Genomic DNA, 24755 nt, shown 5'->3' on the forward strand with positions numbered 1-24755 from the left:
AAAATAGTTAACCCGATCGCTAAACGGTCTAACGATAAAAAAAGTCAAAACGTCAGAATTACGTTTTTTTGGTTGCCGCTATATTGAAATAAAATGCAATAACGAGCAATCAAAAGACTGTATCTGCACCAACATGGTATCAACAAAAATGTCAGCTCGGTGTGCAAAAAATAAGCCTACAGGTCTCAGAATATGGCACTTTTTTTTTAGCCAAAGCTTGTATTTAATTTTTCACCACTTAAAAAAAAAAAAAAAAAAGAACCTAGACATGTTTGGTGTCTATGAACTAGGAATGACCTGGAGAATCACAATGGCAGGTCAGTTTTAGCATTTAATGAACACGGTAAAAAAATAAAATAAAAGGAAACTGTGGAATTGCACTTTTATGTGTAATTTCACCACACTTAGTGTTTTTTTTTCCCGTTTGCCAGTACACGTTATGTTAAAACCAATGGTGTTGTTCAAAAGTACAACTTTTCTCGCAAAAAACAAGCTCTCACATGGCCATCTTGACAGAAAAAAAAAAAAGAAAAAAAGGTTATGGCTCTGGGAAGAAGGGGAGCAAAAAAATGAAATAGCAAAAACAGAAATACCTCTGGTCATGAAGGAGTTAAAACACATTTTACTGCAAAAACAGCGGGTTTTGGCTGCAAAAAAAAAAAAAAAAAAAAACCATCGTTGCACGTGAACATAGCCATACCTTTAAAAGAATTACTGATGAATTTATCCGAGGTGAGCTAGTTTGAAAGCAATAGTGAAAACTCAGTACTTGAACAATGCGGCTTCCTGAAAGATATCATTATATTAAATGTGTGTACCCATCAGGGCCCTGTGTACACACCTCACAAGTGGGGCAGGAAATTGCCCTTGATACATAATATATTGGTTACTTAAGAGTGGAAAACACTTTTAATTAGTGGCATTAGTTAGAAAAACTTTTCCACTGTTATAAAAGTACCCTCCAAATGACAGCAATCACATAAAATCAAATAGCACTCAACTTCCTCCTGGGTCCATCACAGCCTCTCCGACCACTACTCCCGTCTCGGTGTTTTGGCGAAAGTGGAGACGTCATGTTGACAGAGCACATCATCGTTACAGAAAGTTGTAGCAGTGATGACACCACAGCAACCAAAACACAGGAACCAAAATTCGACATGGGGAGGGTGAGTAATATGATTTTTTTTATTTTGCATCAACCACTGTCATTTGGAGACCACATTAAAAAAAAAAAAGAAAATGGAAAACCCCTTTAATAGGCAACCATACAAATCTTTTACCTACATTTTGGAGAGCTACTTGTTCTCACTGGTTAATATGGCAGATTCATAGTTACAGAGTATAGACACAATGCATGGAAATCCACGTTCTGCAAATGGGGCGTTCCATAAAATAAGATTACTAATCCCAATTTCTAGTTATACCTATTGATAGGGTTTCCTAGTTACTTGAAACAAAGTGGAATAATGCAACTTTTTATTGGGGGCTGTGCTTGAATCCTTCAAAAGATATCTTGTAGTTAGTGATGGAGACATTCCACACAGGTGAACAGATCATTCCGAGGAAACTTACATGGGATGATCTGAGGGTAGGGGGCCAGATGTGGCGTTCACTGTGGTTTTCAAATTGCCCAATAAATAATTTGTTTTTTGCAGGGGTAACAGCTTTTTCACCAATAAAACCGTGCAGTCAATCGTCACGGATAAGAGCTCTGAGACTGACAACACAACATGACAAAAGAGCATCCCATGGAACATAGTTCATTTTTAAGATGACTCAGGAAGAGCACATACACAAAAAACTTTATATAGTCATGGCCAAATGTTTTGAGAGAAATTTTGGATTTTCACAAAGTTTGCTGTTTCAGTTTCTATACTGGCAATTTGCATTAACTCCAGATTGTTATGAAGAGTAACCTAAAACCCATCCACTTGACACCTGCCCCACCACTCCCTCTCTCTGGATCACTATGGAACGCACGCTACATACAGGTGCTTGTCACAAAATTAGATCATCAAAAAGATAAATGCAGTTCTTCAATTAAAAAAATGAAATTCATTATACAGAGTGACCTATTTCAAGTGTTTATTTCTGTTAATGTTGATGATTATGGCTTACAGCCAATGAAAACCCAAAAGTCATTATCTCAGTAAATTAGAATACTTTTTAACACCAACTAGAAAAATGATTTTAAAATCTGAAATGTATGTTCAGTAAATACTGTACACTGAATACTTGGTCGGGGCTCCTTTGGCATCAATTACTGCATCAATGCGGTGTGGCATGGAAGAGATCAGCCTGTGGCACTGCTGAGGTGTTATGGAAGCCCAGGTTGCTTTGATAGCAGCCTTCAGCTCGTCTGCACTGTGGGGTCTGGTGTCTCCTCTTCCTCTTGACAATACCCTATAGATTCTCTATGGGGTTAAGGTCAGGCGAGTTTGCTGGCCAATCAAGCACAGTGATACTGTTGTTTTTAAAACAGGTATTGGTACTTTTGGAAGTGTGGACAGTTGCCAAGTCCTGCTGGAGAATGAAATTTCCATCTCCAAAAAGCATGTTGGCAGAGGGAAGCATGAAGTGCTCTAATATCTCCTGGTAGATGGCTGCACTGACTTTGGTCTTGACAAAACACAGTGGACCAACACCAGCAGATGACATGGCTCCCCAAATTGTCAGCACCTTTTCTACCACACATTTTCCCTCCACTCAACTTTCCATTAATATGCTTGGATACAGCACTCTGAACAGCCAGCTTCTTTAGCAATGACTAGTACCATCCGATACCTTAAAATATCGGATCGGATGGTATCGGCCCGATACGATAAAAGTATCGGGTATTGCCGATTCCGATACTGGAAGTCCCATTCAAGTCTATGGGACTTCCGGTATCGGAATAAGAAAAACCCTTTTCTGTCCTTGTACAGCCTCTCGGGGGTCTGTAGTATATATGTAGTATGTATGTAGCATGTATGTAGTATGTATGTAGTATGTATGTTGCATGCATGTAATATATATGTTGTATGTATGTATGTTGCATGCATGTAGTATGTATGTTGCATGTATTTTTTCTTTTTTTTTACATTCAACACATTAGCCGGATGATGGGACTACTACTGTCCCATCATTGGCTAATGTGTCAATCACCGTCATGGTAGCAGGCATCGCCCGATGGGACTTGCATTGCTGTGTGAGAAATTTCCCACGCAGCTTTTGCCATAAAATGAGACTAGGGACTTTTTTTTTTTTTTTACAGTGGCAGAGGAATACAGTGCGGAAGGATACCTACCTCCCGTCATTGGATTCCTGGAGCCCGTAGAGAACGGTAGCATCAGCTGATGCTGCTGTTCTCCACGCAAGATCGTCGTGGGACACTCGTGGACTTCTGCGGATCAGTGGTTTGTTATGTATGTATTGTATGAATGTATTGTATGTAGTATATATGTATGTTGCATGCATGTAGTATATATGTAGTATGTATGTTGCATGCATGTAGTATATATGCATGTTGCATGCATGTAGTATATATGTAGTATGCATGTTGCATGCATGTGGTATATGTAGTATGTATGTTGCATGTAGTATATATGTATGTTGCATGCAAGTAGTATATATGTTGTATATATGTAGTATGCATTTTACATGCATGTAGTATATATATGTTGTATGTATGTTGCATGCATGTAGTATATATGTAGTATGCATGTTGCATGCATGTAGTATATATGTTGCATGCATGTAGTATGTATGTGGTATATATGTAGTATGCATGTTGCATGCATGTGGTATATATGTAGTATATATGTAGTATGCATGTTGCATGCATGTGGTATATATGTAGTATGTATGCATGTTGCATGCATGTAGTATATATGTAGTATGCATGTTGCATGCATGTAGTATATATGTAGTATGCATGTGGTATATATGTAGTATGCATGTTGCATGCATGTAGTATATATGTATGCATGTAGTATATATGTGGTATATATGTAGTATGCATGTTGCATGTAGTATATATGCATGTTGCATGCATGTAGTATATATGTAGTATGTATGTTGCATGCATGTAGTATATATGCATGTTGCATGCATGTAGTATATATGTAGTATGCATGTTGCATGCATGTGGTATATGTAGTATGTATGTAGTATGTATGTTGCATGTAGTATATATGTATGTTGCATGCAAGTAGTATATATGTTGTATATATGTAGTATGCATTTTGCATGCATGTAGTATATATATGTTGTATGTATGTTGCATGCATGTAGTATATATGTAGTATGCATGTTGCATGCATGTAGTATATATGTTGCATGCATGTAGTATGTATGTGGTATATATGTAGTATGCATGTTGCATGCATGTGGTATATATGTAGTATATATGTAGTATGCATGTTGCATGCATGTGGTATATATGTAGTATGTATGCATGTTGCATGCATGTAGTATATATGTAGTATGCATGTTGCATGCATGTAGTATATATGTAGTATGCATGTGGTATATATGTAGTATGCATGTTGCATGCATGTAGTATATATGTATGCATGTAGTATATATGTGGTATATATGTAGTATGCATGTTGCATGTAGTATATATGCATGTTGCATGCATGTAGTATATATGTAGTATGTACAGTATGTTGCATGCATGTGGTATATATGTAGTATGCATGTTGTATATATGTATGTTGCATGCATGTAGTATATATGTGGTATATATGTAGTATGCATGTTGCATGCATGTAGTATATATGTAGTATGTATGTTGCATGCATGTGGTATATATGTAGTATGCATGTTGTATATATGTATGTTGCATGCATGTAGTATATATGTAGTATATATGTAGTATGTATGTTGCATGCATGTGGTATATATGTAGTATGCATGTTGTATATATGTATGTTGCATGTTTGATGATATTCAATTTTGTGACAAGCACCTGTATGTAACAAACTCCATGTTATTCATGACTGCTTTACTTCTCGCAATCGATCTTGCCAGGGTGTAAGAAAAACATGACAAAGCCTCCCCATGCTGCGTTGTGGTATGGCAGCCTTCCAGTCACCCATATTCCTTGGCCTTGCAATAAAAATAGTTGAGGAATTCACCTTCTCTTCTCCAACTGCATCTTGAGTCCAATCCCACCTCTACCCTCCCTTCTTTTGACGTTCTCTTGGTCAGAATCTACTCTGCCTCTAAACAGCAAGTGGTCATCATTTACCAACCTCCTTGGACCTAGAAACATCTTTACTGACCACATCAACACCCAGCTTCTACACTTTCCCTCTACTGACATTCTGATCTTGATGGGCAATTTAGACATTGCAATTGACATCCACATGGCAGCAGTCTTTCAACTATGGTCATTCACTTTATTATTTAGTTTCTTACAATAGTCCTTCACATCCAAAGATGGACATACTGTTGATCTCATCTTCACCTTCCTACATTCCCTTTATAAGTTAAAAACCCACCTCTCCCCTATTTGACCATCACTTACATTGTCATCTCAATCCTGTCCTTCACCCGTTCCTCATGAAACTACCTCCCAGTTTTTTTCCCCAGCATTCCCTAACTTCTGGAATTCAGTACCACAGTACCTCAGCATGTCCAAATGTCTTCCACAATTCGAACCTTCAATCATAATCTGAAATCTCTTCAAAAAAGCCTACAGCATGCAATAAACCCCGCTGCCACTTCACTGCCACTGGAGCAGCTGCAACCCCCCAATCCTTCCCATATACCCAGAAGATTGGACTCTCTCTCCCCTTACACCAGTCTGTCACTGTTTGTTTGTTTAATGTAATTTATATATGTATTCTGTATGTAAACCCTGAGAACATGTACAGCACAATGGAATTGCAGGTGCTTTAAACATAAAAAAAGTAATCAGCTGAATTGTAAAAATGTTGCAAAGCTGTTCCTTACCCTGAAAATTAACTTAACAGTGTTACTAAGAACCCTGTGTTATTTAAATGCATTTTTGCTTTTTACTTATTTAGTTACAGTAGGTTTCAGGTCTATTTTGCTTCTTGTAGGTTTTGTATGCTTTATGGCCAAAGTGGACATGAGTTTATGTGCTGCATGGATACCAACTTAAATCAAGCTCAATTTTTGTGTTTATTTGGTTGCTTTAAAAGTGGGCTGGTGCTTGGAAACTTTGTTTTCTTCTGTTAACCATGGTTACAGCCAAGCAAAGACGTACAGTAAACATTGCTTTACATCAAAAGAGCGTCACAGGCAATGCTATTGCTGCCAAATCAACCATTTATCGGATCAGCAAGAACTTCAGAGTGGTTTAATTGCCATGGAGAAGGCTTTAGGGTGCCCAAGAAAGTCCAGCAAGTGACAGGACAGTCTCAGAGGATTCTACAATTTTTCTTAAGGACACTGCCACAAATATGGAATGATATCATAATATCCTCAAGAGTAACTTCTAATGATCCATGAGCAACTCAGTAATGGACAATGCTTTCCAGTAGGATAAAGCACCATGTCACAAAGCAAAGGTGGAAATGTGAACCAGGTAACTCCCCAGATCTCAATCCTATTGAGAATCTAACCAATCCCCAAAAAGCAGCTGGACAAACAAAAAGATTTCTGATCATTTCTACGCATTGAGCATCTGTCAGAATTTGGCCCAGAATCGGATATTCAGCATGCCAGGGCGGATTGCATAAGCCGCGAAAAATAAGGGCCATCACTGTAAATAGTGTTAGTATAAACTTGATGAATTTGACAATAAAAGTGTAAAAACGTATTAAATCTTATGCCGCAACTGTACTTCAGTAACCATACACTTTGTGTATAATTGTTAGGCACTTTGTTTGTTTCTTTTTGAACAACTACAGTGCTATCGGTCAATCTAAAAAGTTAATAAACCTGAATTTCTATTGAGGCACTCTTACCAAAGTTTTTATCCTCTAAATATATTGCAATCATATTATCTAGCACTGTGTACTTACAATTGCTCATTTTGATCTTCTACCCAGCTAAGGCTAGTTTCACACTAGCGTTTATTCCATGCAGCGCACGGTGCAGCTAAGCCCCGCCCCCTGCCGGCTCCCTGCCCGCCCCATCCGGTCATCACCGCCTACTATCGCACATGGACGCATGTGATCTGCTCACCCTATCTTTAGCATAGGGTGCGCTGGCCGTGCGCTAGTAGGATTTTAGCGTGCGCTGCGCACTTTTGAAGGTGCGCCCGTGAGCGCCGAACGCAGCATGTTGCAGCTTGGCGCCCCGTCAAAAGTGTGCAGCGCACGCTAAAATCCTACTAGCGCACGGCCAGCGCATGATCTGCGCACCCTATGCTAAAGATAGGGTGAGCAGATCGCATGCGTCCATGTGCTGTGCAATAGTAGGCGGCGATGACCGGATGGGGCGGGCAGGGAGCCGGCAGGGGGCGGGGCTTAGCGGCGCCGTATGGAATAAACTCTAGTGTGAAACTAGCCTGTGCTCTATGTAGAAACAGAAAGTACATTGTCCCTGCAGAAATCATTCCCATCTTCATCTCCTAACCCAGCTGATCCGCCCCTCCGTCAATGCCTTTTGCAGTGACTCATAATGCAGGGAAAATTGACCTCCTCTTTCTACATAGAACATATAGAAGATTTAGCTAGTCAGTTTTAAAGCAAGTGATGTCATAGACCTAATGGAAAGAAGAGAATTAGCTAGATAGAAAAATAATTGAGATAATTGCAATAAATGAGCAATTGCAAGTACACAGTGCTGTATAATATGATGATTGCAATATATTAAGAGGATAAAAATGCTTCTTTAGGAAAAAAAAACTGAGGTTTTGTCTTGGGACAATATCTACACAGTGTTCCCAGTTATGCAAATTGTATTTCATTGTAATAAAAATGTAATTTGTTTTTTTTAATAAACTCCTGGACGGTCGGGCTCTGCGGATCACTTAAATCAATCTCAAACACCTGTGATAATTAGTTTGCCAACTGAGCACAATTAAAGGAAAAGTACTGAAGGAGGAAGTTCCACATTATTAAGCAGGCCACGTTACAAGCAATACGGGAAAGAAAAAAAAAAATCTCTTTGCTGCCAAAAAACATCAAATAGTGCAATGCCTTGGACAAGGTATGAAAACATTAGATATTTTACAAAAAATATAAGCATGATCACTGTACTGTGAAGAGATTTGTGGCCGATTCTGAGCACAGATGGGTTTCTGCCAGACAGATTCATAGGATTAAAAGACCAGCTGGTAAAGTATTAAGTTACGTACCGGTAACGGTATTTTTCGGAAGCCCATGACAGCACCACGAGAGAGGGGATCCGCCCTTTAGGAACAGGAAACCTACAGATACAAAAGGGCGGCACCTCTCCCACACATCAGTTGGTTTACAGAGCTTGAGAGGCTACCATGGTTAGTACACAACATATAATATATACAACCTATCTACCCTATATAGCAGAAATATATATATATTTTTTTTTTACACCATCTCCCACATACCGTAAATTGTGGACAATCTTCTAAAGGAGTGCACCCCTATATGTGAACAAGGGAGGGAACTAAGGGTGCTGTCATGGGCTTCCGAAAAATACCGTTACCGGTACGTAACTTAATACTTTATTCAGACTCCCATGACAGCACCACGAGAGAATTACAGAGATGTAAACTAATTTAGGGCGGGACTACAGCCTGCAGCACCCTTAGCCCGAATGTGAGATCTGAAGAGGCACCCATATCTAATCGATAGTGGTTAAAAAAGGTGGAAGGAGATGACCAGGTGGCCGCCTTACATATCTGATCAATTGACACTCCAGATCTTTCTGCCCAAGATGATGCCATGGCACAAGTGGAATGCGCCCTCAGGTTCTGCGGAGCCGGACCTCCACCTGCTGTGTAGGCAAGAGAGATAGCCTCCCTAATCCACCTCGCTAATGTGCGTTTTGATACCCTACAACCTTTCCTGGGACCTTGGAAGGATAGGAATAATGCATTCTCCTTCCAAGGATCCGTGGCTGCTAAATATTTAAGTAAGCATCTCCTAATATCTAATGCCTGAAGTTTTTGCTCCTTAGGGTTGGTCGGATTAGGGAGGAAGGAAGGCAGAACTATCTCTTGTGTCCTGTGAAATTGTGATGCTACCTTGGGAAGGTATGCTGGATCTGGCCTTAGGATTACTCTATCCTGTAAGAACTCTGTGTAAGGGGGCAATCTGGAAAGTGCCTGTATGTCGCTCACTCTACATGCGGATGTTATCGCCACTAGAAAAGCTGCCTTAAGAGATATAATCTTTAATGAGGCCGAATCCAGAGGTTCAAATGGTCTTTCTGTCAAGGCCGTAAGGACTAAATTTAAGTCCCAAGGTACACATCTGTCTTTGTGTATGGGTCTCGATCTAGCCGCTGCTTTGATGAACCTTGCTACCCAATAGTTATTGGCAATATCACATGCAAACAAGGCCCCTAAGGCTGAAACTTGTACTTTTAATGTACTTGTGGAGAGACCCAATTCGAGACCCTTCTGGAGAAATTCCAGAATATGTTTCGTGGGAATTCCGTCTCTGGCGTCAAACTGAAAGGTGGACAGGAATCGCTTCCAGGTCCTAGCATAAATGTTAGTGGTAGTCAATTTCCTGCTTTTTAGGAGGGTATCAATTAACTTATTGGAGAACCCTCTTTCCTCTAACAGTGACCTTTCAAAGACCACGCCGTCAAATGGAGTCTCGCTACTTGTGGGTGGCTGACTGGCCCCTGGTAGAGGAGATCCGGAAGGTTCGGCAGCACCCAGGGATCGCATACAGACATGGTCCTCAACCATGCAAACCAGGTCCTCCTGGGCCAAAAGGGGGCAATTAATATGACTCTTGCCCGATCTTCCCTGATCTTCCTTACTACCAGAGGTAGAAGATTTAATGGCGGGAAGGCGTATGCCAGAGAAAAGTTCCATCTTATCAGGAGGGCGTCCACTGCTAGTGGATTTTCCCTGGGATTCAGAGAGCAGAACGATTTTTCTTTTCTGTTTTCTCTGGTGGCAAAGAGGTCTACCTCTGGCCGACCCCACCTGCGGACAATCTGGTGGTAAATATCCCTGTTCAAAGCCCATTCTCCTTGCTTTAGAGCCTTGCGGCTTAGAAAGTCTGCCTTTACGTTGTCCTTTCCTCTGATGTGGAGCGCCGTCAAAGATAGAAAACTTCCCTCTGCTATTTGAAGGAGACGTTCTGTTGTCCGCATCAGGGCGTCGGAGCGGGTTCCACCTTGGTGGTTGATATATGCTACCGCTACCTGGTTGTCCGAGAGTATCCTCACGTGATGGCCCTGTAGGTACATAATGAGTTTTTTGACTGCCTGCTCTATCGCCAATAGCTCTCTTTGGTTGGATGAGATCTCCGTATCCGAATCCCACTGTCCCTGTACCACTATGTCCCCCATATGGGCCCCCCAACCGAAGGGACTAGCGTCTGTGGTTATAACACGGGTTATCTGTGTTATCCAGGGCACCCCTGAGGCTAGGTTCTCATCATCGAGCCACCATCTAAGCGATGTGACAGTCGAGGGGCTTAGCAACAGTTGACCTTGTAAGGAGTGTCTTAAGGCCCTGCTATTAAATAGGACATCCTTCTGAAGGGCTCTAGTATGGAATTGTGCCCACCTAACTGCTGGGATGCATGAGGTTAGAGATCCCAACAGGGCCATGGCCTGTCTGAGGGTCATAGAAGGATTATCAACCGCCCGAAGAACCTGCTGCTGTATCTTTTGCATTTTATCCAATGGCAACAGACACTGCTGAGTTTCTGAATTTAATAGTAAGCCTAGAAACTTTTGTATTTTTGAGGGCTGGAGTCGGGATTTCTCGTAGTTTAATATCCATCCGAGGTTTTCTAACCTGGACTTAGCTCTTTCTATCTGGGATGTACAATGGCCCCCTGATTTTCCCACAATTAAAAAATCATCCAAATATGGAACAATCAGGATGTCCACCTCCCGTAAATGCACCATCACTTCGGCCACTATCTTTGTAAATACCCGGGGCGCTGCTGAGAGACCAAAGGGAAGGGCTCTATATTGATAATGACGGACTGTGCCGTCTATTGAAACCGCCACCCTCAGGAACTGCTGGAAGTCTGCATGGATAGGTACATGATAGTACGCATCTTTCAAATCTATGACTGCCATAAAACACCCTTTAAACAATATTTTTATTGTCGTATTGATGGACTCCATCTTAAAAGTACGGTTCACCAAAAACTTATTAAGGAAACGTAAGTTAATGATCGTTCTAAATGTCTTATCAGGTTTTTGGATCAGGAATAAGGGAGAGTAGAACCCTTTTCCTCTCTCAGCTTCCGGAACCTCTATCAGGACGTTTTTCTGGCATAGGCTCAAGACCTCCGCTTCTAAAGCTGCTTGTTCGAGGGGTGAAGATCTTAAAGGAGTGGATTTAAAGGTATCCCGCGGGACCTGGGTAAACTCCAATCTAAGCCCGGTGGATATTACATTGCGCACCCAGTCACTATTTGTAATCTGTGACCATGCCGGAAGGAAGGATGATAGTCTACCTCCCACGGGAATTGCTAGTCATTGATTCTGTCTCTTTTGATCTCTAGACGAGCGTCTAAACATGTAGCCCGTACCTCTTCTCCTTCTATCTTCCCATCTGGGACGGTCTCTAGTAGGCGAAGAATTGGGCCTTCTCCCCAGACGGAATCTCCTTCTACCAAATGGGCGTCGGTAGGATGTAGGCCAGAGATTTGGGAATTTTTTCTTGTCGTCCCCAGCCTTCTCAAGCAGTTCGTCCAGGACTGCGCCGAACAAATATTCCCCCTCACACGGAATAGTACAAAGCTTCGCCCTGGTCTGAATGTCTCCCTGCCAGCACTTTAGCCACAGGGCTCTACGAGCCGCATTAGAGAGACCTGCTGCTCTGGCTGCCATTCTTACTGCATCCGCCGAGGCATCTGCTAGGAAGGCTGCTCCCTCTTGGATTGTTGGTAGGGCCCCAAGAATTGTTTGTCTTGACGTACCCTGTTTTAATTGTGACTCCAACTGGTCCAACCAGACCATCATGGATCTGGCTGTGCATGTTGACGCCACTGCTGGTCTTAAGGAACCGGCTGCCATCTCCCAAGTATTCTTAAGGAAGGTGTCTGCCTTCCTGTCTAGGGGATCTTTAAGGGATCCCATGTCCTCAAAGGGCAGCGAGGATCTTTTCGATGCCTTTGCAATGGCCGCATCTAATTTGGGGGCCTTGTCCCAAGTATTTACTGCCGGATCGTCGAAGGGATATCTGCGTTTGAGGGCTGGTGGTAGCGACCCTCTTTTATCCGTTCTTTTCCACTCTCTGTGGATTAGATCCTGGATCTTCTGATTTAACGGGAAGACTCTAAGCTTCCTCTGCTCCAGCCCCCTGAACATGACATCCTGCATGGATAATTGGGGCTTAGGCTCCTCTACTTCCATTGTCCCTCTGACTGCTTTGACCAGCTTGTCTACCCGGTCAAGAGGCAGACAAAACCGCCCAGAGTCCTCTTCTCCTGAGGAGGACGAGGGAGATGAAGCCTGGGAGTCTCTACTTCTCCTCCATTCTGCCGAGGAATCGGACTCCACCGGGACCCCGCCCTTTATAGTTTCCGGCTGGGACAGTGACTTTAGGGTTTCCTTCATTTCTGCCCTAAAAATGTCTCTCAAACTCGCTGCTACCGCGGGCGACTCTTCCGCCACTGTCTGCTGAATACAGGGGGGGCACAATCTTTTGGGGCATGAGTCTGGTAATGGGCATGCACAGAGTGCGCATTCCCTGTGTTTAGTTTTACTTGAAGCCTTCTTCCCCTAGAATAAAGCACAGAAGGGGGGCCCCGTCACTGAGTGAACTTTCACGAAGATCACTTACCAGTGCCACTATCAAGTACCGGAGGATGAGGGGGATTCTTCTCAGACGATGCTCCTGTCTGCTTAGAGGAGCTTTTATGGCTGGACTGGTCATTTCGTCCCGCACGTTCACTGTCACGTGACTCTTTCTTTTTCTGCTTGACCTGCCGAAGGTCATCCAGGGGCGGCAGAGATGTTTGTCGCTGCTGCCGTCGTTGCTGCTGCTGCTGCTGCCGCTGCTGCTGCTGCTCGCTCTCCATTACTGCTCGCAATAATGTGGCCAAGGCAAGGCACCCTGCCCGGGTCCTGCCTATATACCCCTCCTCCGGACAGCAGTATGCGTGCCGCGCCCCTCCCCAGCTGGCGCCGCACCCGGCCGGAGAGCCGACGCTCATCGGCGTTTGCGATGGGCGCCGCCATCTTGTTTTCCTCGCGCCTGCGCAGTGGCGCCGCCGACACGGAAGCACCTCCTCCGGCCGCTCCCCTGACGTCACCGCGACCCCGCCTGACCGGAAGTCACGCGGGATGCCCGGGAGCTTCGGGATACCGCGCTCCCCGGTCGCAGCCTCCTCCGCAGCACGCCGGCCATCGCACTAGCGCCGCCGGATCCGGGGGCCCCCCGGGGGGAGCATACTCACCGGCCTTTATCCTGGAGTCGGACATCCTCCGGACGCCGCTCCCTGCTGACTACGCCACCGCTGTGCTACCCATCCTGGGCCACCGTGGCGTCTTCCAGGGATCCGCACCAGGCCGAGGTAGGAGACCCCCCCGCTACCTGTATCGGCCGGCCGGCCTGGGATCCTGGTCTTCTGTAGGATCCCGTCCCTTCAGGAACAGGAAACCAACTGATGCGTGGGAGATGTGCCGCCCTTTTGTATCTGTAGGTTTCCTGTTCCTAAAGGGCGGATCCCCTCTCTCGTGGTGCTGTCATGGGAGTCCGAATAAAATACCATTACAATGCAGCAAACAGGTATTTGGTGCTGCTGGAACCACTGGAGTGCCACAAGTCTCCAGAGGCTTGCTTTTCTGCAAAAAACCTAATCCTCAGCCACACCTAAACAGTGTTCAAAAACATTTGCAGTGGGCCCAGACATACATGAATACGAATTATAAATGTCTTCTGGTTCAGATGGATGGATTGAATAGTGGATGGTCACCATGTTCCAACAAGACTACAACTTCAGCAAGGCGGTGGCAGAACCAGGTTTTGGGCCGGAATCATGGGGAGAGAAGTGGTATGACCCTTCAATGTCCCTAAATGTGTGAAAAGGACCTCAACAAAGTATATAGAGTTTCTGACTGACCACTTTCTTTCATGGCACAAAAAGAAAAACCATGCCATCCAAAGCAAAATCATCTTCATGCATGACCATGCACGCTCTCATGCTGCAAAGACCATCTGAGTCACTGGCTACTATGGGCATTAAAAAAGAAAGAAACTCAATGTGTTATCACCATCTTCTCCTGACCACAACCATACTGAGGACCTTTAAAAAATCAATTAGGATAGGAGGCAGTTCGCATCAAAACAGCAGCTCTGAGAGGCTATTCTGACACCCTGCAAAGAAATTCAAGTAGAAACTATCCAAAAATTCACTAGTTCAGTGGATGCAAGAATTGTGAAGGTGAAAACAAAGAAAGAGCCAAATGTTAACATGTAAATTGGCCTGTTAAGATGTTTTAGATTGAAAAAGCTTTTGATTTCAGTAAATTTGACCTCCTAATGCTGCAAGCGCAACAAATGATTATTTCCAGTTCTTGACAACCTATAACATATTTGGAAACTATATTGTGCATAATTTGGAACACTCCATTTCGAGTTTGTTTAGTTTTGAAAACAACTTATCATTGGGAAATTTGTCCAGTACAATTTGATACATACTCTAACGGATGATAAGTTGAACATTATACTTGACTCATTTGCTTCAAACATTAGGAAAATCAGAGAAAAATAGAATTTGAATAATAGTTTGGAACATGGTATAGGTGTGCATAATTATTTGGCATTATTAATGTGCAGACTTCTACAATTAAATGAAAACACAAGTTTTCCATATCTCAATTGTTCATTTTCATTTTTTTTGGTTTTCTTGAAAGATGTAGCGTTTTTCCTGCAGCACTACGTCTTAGGCTGTGTGCCCACGATGCGATTTTTTAAGCGTTTTTGCCAGGATTTTCGGCGCAAAAACGTTTAAAAATCTTGTACAGAACGCACCCCATGCATTCCTTTGGCATTCCGCACATGCTGTGCTAATGCTGCGCTTTTTCTGCGGCGGAATCGCATCGCGGAAAAAATTGCAGCATGCTCATTCTTTTGTGCGGAATCGCAAAGAATTGCCGCGATTCCGCACCCATAGGAATGCATGAGAATCGCTTACTTCCCGCATGTGGCTATGCCCACCATGCGGGAAGTTAAGCGTCTCATGTGCGGTTGGTACCCACGGTGTGGAGGAGAGGAGACTGTCCTCCAGGCCCTGGGTACCATACCCCTGTAAAAAAAAAAAAAAAAATGACTAAAAAATAAAAAATCTGCTTTACCTTGGTAAATTATCAAAAATAGGGGGGGGGGGGGGGGGGGAGAGTGGCAGGTCGTTTTTTTAAAATACTTAGCAGCTTAAACAACGCTATAGAGTTATATGTGCTTTTTTTTTTCTAACTGTTGTAGGGATTAGCTCTGGTAGGTAATGGCAGGGCTGCAGTAACGAGGCAACACACAGGCTTAAAGTCCAATTTCAGTGGTTTAATGTCACGTTGCAAACAGCAGGTTAACAGAAAGTAAGAAAAAACAAATATACTCCAGCTTGGAGAACCACTGGTCCCAGACACCCCTTGCACGGGACGGGCTTAACTAAGCGGCTGCCAGGTCCGCAGCATCCAAGTGCCATTCCCAAAGTTGTTGAGAGTCTTGTTGCTATAGTCCTGCAGCACGTGCAGTCCTGCTAGCAAGTTCAGGTTAACTCCAGCCAAGTTCCTGTAACTTCCAGACACACACTCACCACGTGCGAAACACCAACCTCCATTACATAGCCCATAAACCCTCCCACAAGTGAGGTAGACATCACATAGGCTGATCACGTGACCCTGACATCTTCGCAGGTCCTTGTCTTTCGGGAGAAAACCCAGCCAACCATTAACCTGCTGGGAGAAATGTATCTCCCATCTCCCATCCAGTAATACACTGTGGATTTTCAACATCTAATGCACGTCTATGGGGAAATTCCGCACAGAAGACTCAACATCTCTACAAAAGAATAGGATATGCTGCGACTTGGAAGTCCGCATTGCAGGTGATTTTACGCAGTGTAAAAAAGAAGCATAGTGGCCTTGGGATTTCTATTAATCCAATACACTGTACTTATATTGTACAATGCAGCGTTTTGGAAACAGCGAAGATATGCTGCGTCCAGAAAGCTAGTAGTACTGATCTCGGGCACGCAGCTTTAGCCATCATTCTGTGCTCATGGAAAGTGCAGTCAACCTATCTAAGCAGACTGTAAAGCGACATAGACGATTGGTGGTTGTTAATTGCCAGAGGTCGGCCAGTGTAAATTCTCCTTTATTATAAAATGTTGCATTTCCTTTCTCTATAAATAAAGGGAACTTATAATTTTTTAAATGTGTCTTACATACCTAAGCGTAATGCCGATCATTCAAGGTACCGAGACACCCAACAAATGCTCAAAACTCTGCTCTGATGAGCACACTTCTACAAGCATGTGCACAGGCTCACGTACAAGCAAACGAATAGGCTCATAGGACCATTGAGCCTAAGCACAAATCTATGCATCATAACTAAAAATTGAGAGCGCTCATGTTTACATGATGTAGATATTTCCAGTTTGGAATCACATGCAGGTGAGCTAAGGATAAGTGCACTTTTTTTTTTTGCACATACATTGACATTCCCATAGGCCCCAATTCACTGAACAAAGGTCAAAAGTGTGCTTTATGGGCCTCCTTCAGGCAGCAGCCATACATCTGCAAAAGGTTTGCTTTACTAAACAAGAACACAGATTTTTCACTAGCCATTGCATAAGCAAGGCGAAGGGACCAAACGTTTCTTACTAGTTAAAAAGGATCGTAAAACATATGCTGGAAGTCACCGATTTCTATAGTACTACCTATATTACTGCACGCGAGTCTATGGAGACTTCATGATTGTTTTGCTTTGTGTCTATGCAGATTGCTATTTCAGTTTCCACACATAATGTTCACCATATGATAAAATCAGCCAATCTAATCTGCATGTGGATCTCTCCTGACTTACCACTAAGAATTTTAAAAGGAAACTGTTATTAAATTAATGCAGAGCGATACACGAGCAGTAAGATCGGGAGCCGGGCTGCCCGACTGCAGCCAGGTATGTGTCTCTCAAACGCCGATTTGTTCCAGAGAAAACATGGCTTTAACAGCTGACTGGGGATCATTGCCATAGAAGAGACTAGCCGGGCATAGCACCCCTCCCCCCTAAGAGACCTGTCAATCACCTGGAGTGGGACAGAGAGAAGCCATCCAGAGGACTAGTCTCTCCCTATTGTCCTACAAACCATGTTTTCTCTGAAACACCTGCGGCATTTGAGAGAAAGACAAACGTAGCTGCAGTTGTGCAGCCGGTCCGGAAATCATGCCCGTGGCTGGGGCATGCATCTAATGACAAGGTCCTTAGAACAGCTTCTTTTTTTTCAGTCTTTGAACATAAGCCTACTTTTTTAATTGTAATTTTTAGTGAAAGATTTTCATGTTTTATAAGATGTAGACTTGAAAGAAAGAAAATAATAAGACTTATACACAGATTACAATGAAAACAGGTTAAACAGTTAAACCGGATACGTAATTGATATGCAGTAAATGATAATATTAAAATTTCTTATACAGCTAAATCTGAAATGGGGGGAGGACATGAGACTCAGTAGATAGGAGGAGAAATGACAACTGCAGGTATTGGGAAGTGAAGAGGAAGGGAAAGTGAATGACCCAAGGTTCTTATTTATTAAGGCACATGGGGGGATTACAATGAGGGCAATCAGGGCTACCTGTGGCTCAAGGATCTTAATGTTTTGTGAGCGGCTACAGACTGGTAGGGGGCGTGTTCTGCAGTGCAGGGCTCCGCCAACATTTTGTGAACGCCCGTATTCCTCCACTTTCCATGGTTTTCAAAGCGGTAGAATTTGGGAAGATGGCAGCTGGAGGCGGCACATGCACAGATTGAGATCTCAAAAGGCAAATTTTAATTTCTCAATCTATGCATGCGCTGCCTCCGGTGTCAATTTTTCCAAAGTCCGCCGCATTGAAGACTATGGAACGTGTGGGGGCTCCTGTAAAATGTAGGTGGAACACCCCTTCACCTGGGGCCTGCAGCATTGCTCTGCTTCTGCCACCGCCGCCCGGTTCCTGCTCCACTGACCCTGCTCCACTGCAGGAGGTAAGCTACATTCAGATCATAAGATGCCCCCCCAAAATTTTATTTGGGAAAAAGTGCGTCTTATAATCCGAAAAATACAATATATCTGCAAGATTAAACCGACCAATGGGGCCCAAATATCTGTTACAGAGGGAGTCAAGCTTTCAGGGAAATGGGTGAAATAGGAAGGATGTAAGGGGGAACTTATAGATGATGGTTTGAATGTTATAGAGCAAGTCCTGCAAATGTCTCTGGTGAGATTCATTGGGCCTAAGAGTTCATTTGAAAGGCGATCATATGAACCAACACATATCAGAGAGTGAGGCTATGGGCACACAATGTGGATTTGTTGCCGATCCGCAGTGGTTTTTTCAACGCGGAATTGCACCAAAAACGCAACGGATTCCTAAGCAAGGTTAATCAATGAGAATCAGAATGTGTGTGCACATCAGGGTGGAATTCTCCGCATCATTCGCAGCGTTTTATTTTCTGCAGCATGTAAATTTTTTGCGGATCTGCAGCATTTTTTACCCAATGGGTCACTCAAATCTGCAGCAAAAACGCAGGTGTAAAAAGGCTTGCATATTTGCTGCGGATTTACTGTGGATTTGGTGCCAAATACACAGTGGATTTGTAAAAGGAAATGATGTCAGAAGGAGGAAGAGTGTGTGGGCGGAGAATATAGAATAGTGCCCATCTTGGTTGAAGCCCATCAACAATGGAGGTTGGACTTGAAAATTATTTTTTTTAAAATAATAAATCTTTATTTAGCTAACAAATATGCAAACAATTCCAAATAGAAATCCGCATGTAGATCCACATAAAAAAAAAGCATGAAATCCGCACAAACAACGCCCGGAATGTCTACCGCATTTTCTGCCAAGAGATGCAGAAACCGCGCAAACATTTTTGCAAGCAAATCAGCAACGTGCGCACGTAGCCTGAGGGTGTACTGGTGATAGCCAAACTTTTTCAATTTCCATCCATTTGATATAGGCATGTTTTGATGATTATGCTGGGATTGTGTAAAATGTGCCACAGAGCGGCATCCATAACAGTCATCCATTAACATTTCCTAACAGAGCTATTCCTAGACTAACCATATAATGGGAGGAAAAAAAATCTATGTTAAAACAAAGTAAAAATTCTAATGCTCCAAAGTGATTCTCAATTTAAATGAAATCTCAACAGCATGATGCAGAAACTCGTTCGAGTCTCACACGTCAATACCCGGCACTGTCGGGCCGGGTATTGACGTGACACTCGAGCAAGTTTCTTGCAAGTCTGACCCCGGCCTTAGTTTGACACTAGACACTTGCTTCGGTTCGGCCTGTGGACAGGTCTCTCCTTGGTTTCCCTGTCCTAAAGCAAGAAGAGAGATCCTACCTTACAGTCCCGCCCCAGAGCATGGGTATATAACTAACTGAAAACTTCTAACACTGATTACACAAGAACCACAAGACTGATTTCTTCACCCCAGGTATCATTTTAATCATTGTAACAACGCCAACTTGACAATGTCTGTAGTTTACTTAGCGAAATCCTGCAGACAGGTTCACTTTAAAGACTTGTACATGTTAACTCAGCCCAATTTCACCATCTATGCAGCAATCTGATATCTGGCTATGTAACCTGCAGATATACCCAAGAACAAGACTGGAAAACTGGGTGGCAGACAGTGTAGGTGGCTATATTCAGAGGCCATTCTGTAATACTAGAAACAAAACTGTTCAATGTTTTGTAGTATTATATTGCCTTTTTTATTTATTTTTTATTAGCAAAAACACTACAGTTGGTTTAAAGGGGTGCCTTGGACTTTAACCCCTTTACGACCTATGACGTACAGGTACATGATAGGTCACCTTCTCTTCGATGTGGGCTCCGTCGCTAATCTTTTCATGAGAATGGCAGATGATCTGATCAGCTGTCATGTGCCCCTAACAGCTGCGATGGAATCGCGAAGCACCCGCGGCTGTTAAGATGTTAAATGCCGCTGTTAACATTTGACAGAAGCGCATCACAAGCCATGCCCATCAACGCCTCATCACATGATTGCGGGGCGCCAATGGGTTGGCATGACAACAGGGGGTCTGCAGGAGACCTCCGTGCTTGTCATTGTAGATCTGCTATGAGCACAGCCCCGTGGCTCACCCAGCTCTAGAGCCCGAAAAATGGGGGCGCTACGGGTCGCTAAAAACGTAGAATTTTTTTCTAAAAAGAAAATATATATGTTTGGTATCTGCGTACTCGTAATGACCTGGAGAATCATATTGGCAGGTCAGTTTTATCATTTAGTGAACAAGGTAAAGAAAAAAAATGTGGAATTGCACTTTTTTTTTTTACAATTTCACAGCACTTGGAATTGAATTTTTTTTTCCAGTACACTATATGGTGTCATTCAAAAGTATAACTTGTCCCATAAAAAACAAGCCCTCACATGGCCATATTGTTGGAAAAAGTTATGAGGAGCAAAACACAAACGCAAAAACTGAAAATTCCGATGTGGTGAAGGGGTTAATGCTATGGCCTATTTTTTTTTTTTTTTTGAGAGGTCTGCCACCTGGCACTCCAACAATGAGTGGTTTGTACAGTGCTTTGCGAAAGTATTCGGCCCCCTGGAACTTTTCAACCTTTTCCCACATATCATGCTTCAAACAAAGATACCAAATGTAAATTTTTGGTGAAGAATCAACAACAAGTGGAACACAATTGTGAAGTTGAACGAAATTTATTGGTTATTTTAAATTTTTGTGGAAATTCAAAAACTGAAAAGTGGGGCGTGCAATATTATTCGGCCCCTTTTGCTGCGATTACAGCTGCAAGTCGCATGGGGTATGTCTATCAGTTTTGTACATTGAGAGAATTTCTTGAGAGACTGAAATTCTTGCCCATTCTTCCTTGGCAAACAGCTCGAGCTCAGTGAGGTTTGATGGAGATCGTTGGTGAACAGCAGTTTTCAGTTCTTAGCACAGATTCTTGATTGGATTCAGGTCTGGACTTTGACTTGGCCATTCTAACACCTGGATACGTTTATTTGTGAACCATTCCATTGTAGATTTTGCTTTATATTTGTGATAATTGTCTTGTTAGAAGACAAGTCTCCGTCCCAGTCTCAGGTCTTTTGCAGACTCCAACAGGTTTTCTTCAAGAATGGCCCTGTATTTGGCTCCATTCATCTTCCCATCACATTTTATCCATCTTCCCTGTCCCTGCTGAAGAAAAGCAGCCCCAAACCATTATGCTGCTGCCACCACCATGTTTGACAGTGGGGATGGTGTGTTCAGGATGATGAGCATTGTTGCCAAAAACTTCGATTTTGGTTTCATCTGACCAGAGCACCTTCTTTCCACATGTTTGGTGTGTCTCCCAGGTGGCTTGTTGCAAACTTTAATCAACACTTTTTATGGATATCTTTGAGAAATGTCTTTCTTCTTGCCACGCTTCCATAAAGGCCAGATTTGTGCATTGTATGACTGATTGCTGTCCTATGGACAGACTGTCCCACCTCAGCTGTAGATCTCTGCAGTTCATCCAGAGTGATCATGGGCCTCTTGGCTGCATCTCTCTCTGATTAGTCTTCTCCTTGTTTGACATGAAAGTTTAGAGGGGCGGCCGAGTCTTGGTAAATTTGCAGTGGTATGATACTCCTTCCATTTCAATATGATCGCTTGCACAGTGCTCCTTCGGATGTTTAAAGTTTTGGAAATCATTTTGTATCCAAATCCGGCTTTAAACTTCTCCACAACAGTATCACGGACCTGCCTGTTGTGTTCCTTGGTCTTCATGATGCTCCCTGTGCATCAAACAGAATCCTGAGACTATCACAGAGCAGGTGCATTTATATGGAGACTGGATTACACAGTTGGATTGTATTTATCTTCATTAGTCATTTAGGACAACATTGGATCATTCAGAGATTCACAATGAACTTCTGGAGTGAGTTTGCTGCACTGAAAGCAAAGGGACGAATACACGCCCCACTTTTCAGTTTTTAACTTTCCACAAAAAGTTAAAATAACCAATAAATTTCGTTCAACTTCACAATTGTGTCCCACTTGTTGTTGATTCTTCACCAAAAATTTACATTTGATATCTTTATGTTTGAAGCATGATATGTGGGAAAAGGTTGAAAAGTTCAAGGGAGCCGAATACTTTCGCAAGGCACTGTAGCTCCCCTGGAGGCAAGAAGTAATGAGAGGACAGAGCACAAGGGCACAGATCTGTAGACTGTTTAGTGGTCGCTCTGAGCTACTGAAGATCTGCTCCCATTCACTTCAATGGAAGAACATCCACTACTCTGTGTACATAAACATGGTATTCTGCCTACATACAAAGACTCCCATCAGTCATCATGGGACCTGCCAACAGCTGGGGGTGCCCATATTAAACTCTTGGACAGACCCTTCAAAACTTGCAGTGAGATACAAGAAAGTCTACATAGATGTTTGATTCCAACTTTTTGGGAAAACTGGTCCCTTTTTATTCCCTCTTTAAATCAAAGACAGCATGCTGTAGGTATTGTATTCTTCAGTCTTAGAACTTTGAAAACGTATGTAAAAAATGGGACAAACTGAAAAAATATAGGAAAAGGAAGGAGGCCTGAAGGTGGCTGGGTAGAATTTCTACTTGCCAGAATAAGATGGCTCATAAGGACATGTTCCCTGGGGCGTCTTCGGAGGCGCTACACATAATGACCAGTCTGCCCGTGTCCATTTATCATACATGGGAGGGGGCCAATGTGTTTCACTTGTATTTTTACAATCTTAGAAAGTGAGAAATAAGGAAGAGGCCACTTCCTTTTCAATTCCCGGAGGCTTGTATCACACATAGGGCTGAATTTACTGAGGATGGACTTTCTTACATCAGTTTTAGGCCAAGTTCTGACCAATACAGACAAAGTAAACTTTCATATAGAAAAAAATAAATCATTTTTCATGCACTTGTCCATCTTTTTAGATGTCATTGGCTTTTATATTGACAAATTAATAAAATAAATACAGTTTCCTGTGTAAATAATTGCAACCGATCTGTAAAAATGGATGGTAACCAGCACATGATCTGTCTTTTTTCTGCACCTTTGGCTTAATGATGAGCGTGACCCGGAATACAGATCAAAGTAGTGAATTTTTACATGTGGATCACCTGTGTGTGTAAAAAGGTTCATGTGAACAGTCCGTGATCGGCATTGTCAGTGTGCTGCACGCTACCTGCATTGTGTCCTGCTGGACAGCACACGGACTAGAATCACAGCCTTGTCTGAACAAGCTCTTAATCAGAAGAACAAAAGTCATGGAGAGGTGTAATAATCCCCTTAATAACTAAATGTGGCCCATGAGCCACAAACGGAAAACTTCTTTTTTTTCCATTATAATTTATAGAATGGAAAAATGAAAATATTTGGGAATATTTGGAGTGGCCTTTGGCCCCGTCCTTTCCAATAAACACCATCCGCTTTTAAGCGAAGGCCCATCGCCGGCATAAAACGTACGATATAAATGAACGGAAAGAAGAGAAATCGTTTCGTAAGTCCCCCGATAGGCCCTGAGGATCAGGTGAAACCCCCCAGTCGCACAGGAAGCAACGCTGGGTGGGTTTTTCCGGATAATCCACATTTAAAACGTGGATTTTTGTGACGGATTAGCCGCAGATCTCACACGTGGATTAACCCGACTGTAATCCAATAGAAGTAATCCTCAGCTTTGAGCGAGTAATCTGCGAAAATAATGGCCGTAATCCAGACGATAAACCCCACAGCATATACCGCACCCCCCGCCACATGCCCTGCTGGCTACCAAATGTGGGAAGAAGGCCAGTGCCCGGCAAGGGTTGTGACACCACCGCAAGGGTTACACCTGGGCAGCACCGACCACCTCTCAAGTTCTGACATTGCCAATAAGCAATGGACAATCCCTTGAAGAACAGCTCCACAAGTTGTCACTCAGCTTTCCTGGCATTCTGAGCGGCTGATGAATACTAAAGCCATGCACCAGGGTGGCAGTCAGACATCCCACAAATGGCTGAAGCCTTCAGACATAACATTGGGCTTATTGGGGCGACATGAAGCAGAGGAGCCTGTGTACACACCTGGCGGTAATGCTGGGGTCCACTGCGCCCATTCACCACCACACAGGCACATGTCTATCAGCATGAGGCACTGAGGAACCACAGTGCACCGACACAGCCGCACTCACCTCTCCGCTGCCAGTAACCGGGAGCCTCTCTCCTCACAGCAGCAACCCGAGGCACGCACCGACTCCCTCCCCCGCCACTGCCTCACTCACAGGCCCCGCCCACGCTAGGACGCGCACTAGTCTCCGCCCCCCCAGGCCTGTCCTCGGCCGCCGGTCCGGAGTTGTTCAGTGCTGACTGCTGAGGCGGTTGTGGCCCGCTGTGCGGCCGCGGTCTGCCTGTCTGTACGCTGTGTGGTCCGTGTCACACTGTGCAGGCGGTAACGGAGGGAGAACAGCCCGTCAGTAATGGAGGCGAGACCCGGAGCCCCGTACAT

At 43.4% G+C, this 24755-nt stretch overlaps 1 protein-coding gene across 2 annotated transcripts in view; it reads right to left on the bottom strand.

Annotated features, from left to right (window-relative positions):
• Positions 1 to 24672, bottom strand: part of TPST2 (tyrosylprotein sulfotransferase 2) — a 105828-nt gene extending 81156 nt beyond the window's left edge. The window contains exon 1 of one of the 2 annotated variants that reach the window (XM_073582672.1): positions 24335 to 24672. The gene's annotated coding sequence lies outside the window, so the exon portion shown is untranslated. The remainder of the gene's footprint in view (positions 1 to 24334) is intronic. The other variant, XM_073582671.1, reaches the window with a different exon arrangement.
• Between the last annotated feature and the right edge of the window lie 83 nt (positions 24673 to 24755).

This window comes from Dendrobates tinctorius, unplaced genomic scaffold (assembly GCF_039654945.1).
Source record: "Dendrobates tinctorius isolate UK_male_01 unplaced genomic scaffold, ASM3965494v1 ptg000073l, whole genome shotgun sequence".
Taxonomy (NCBI): domain Eukaryota; kingdom Metazoa; phylum Chordata; class Amphibia; order Anura; family Dendrobatidae; genus Dendrobates; species Dendrobates tinctorius.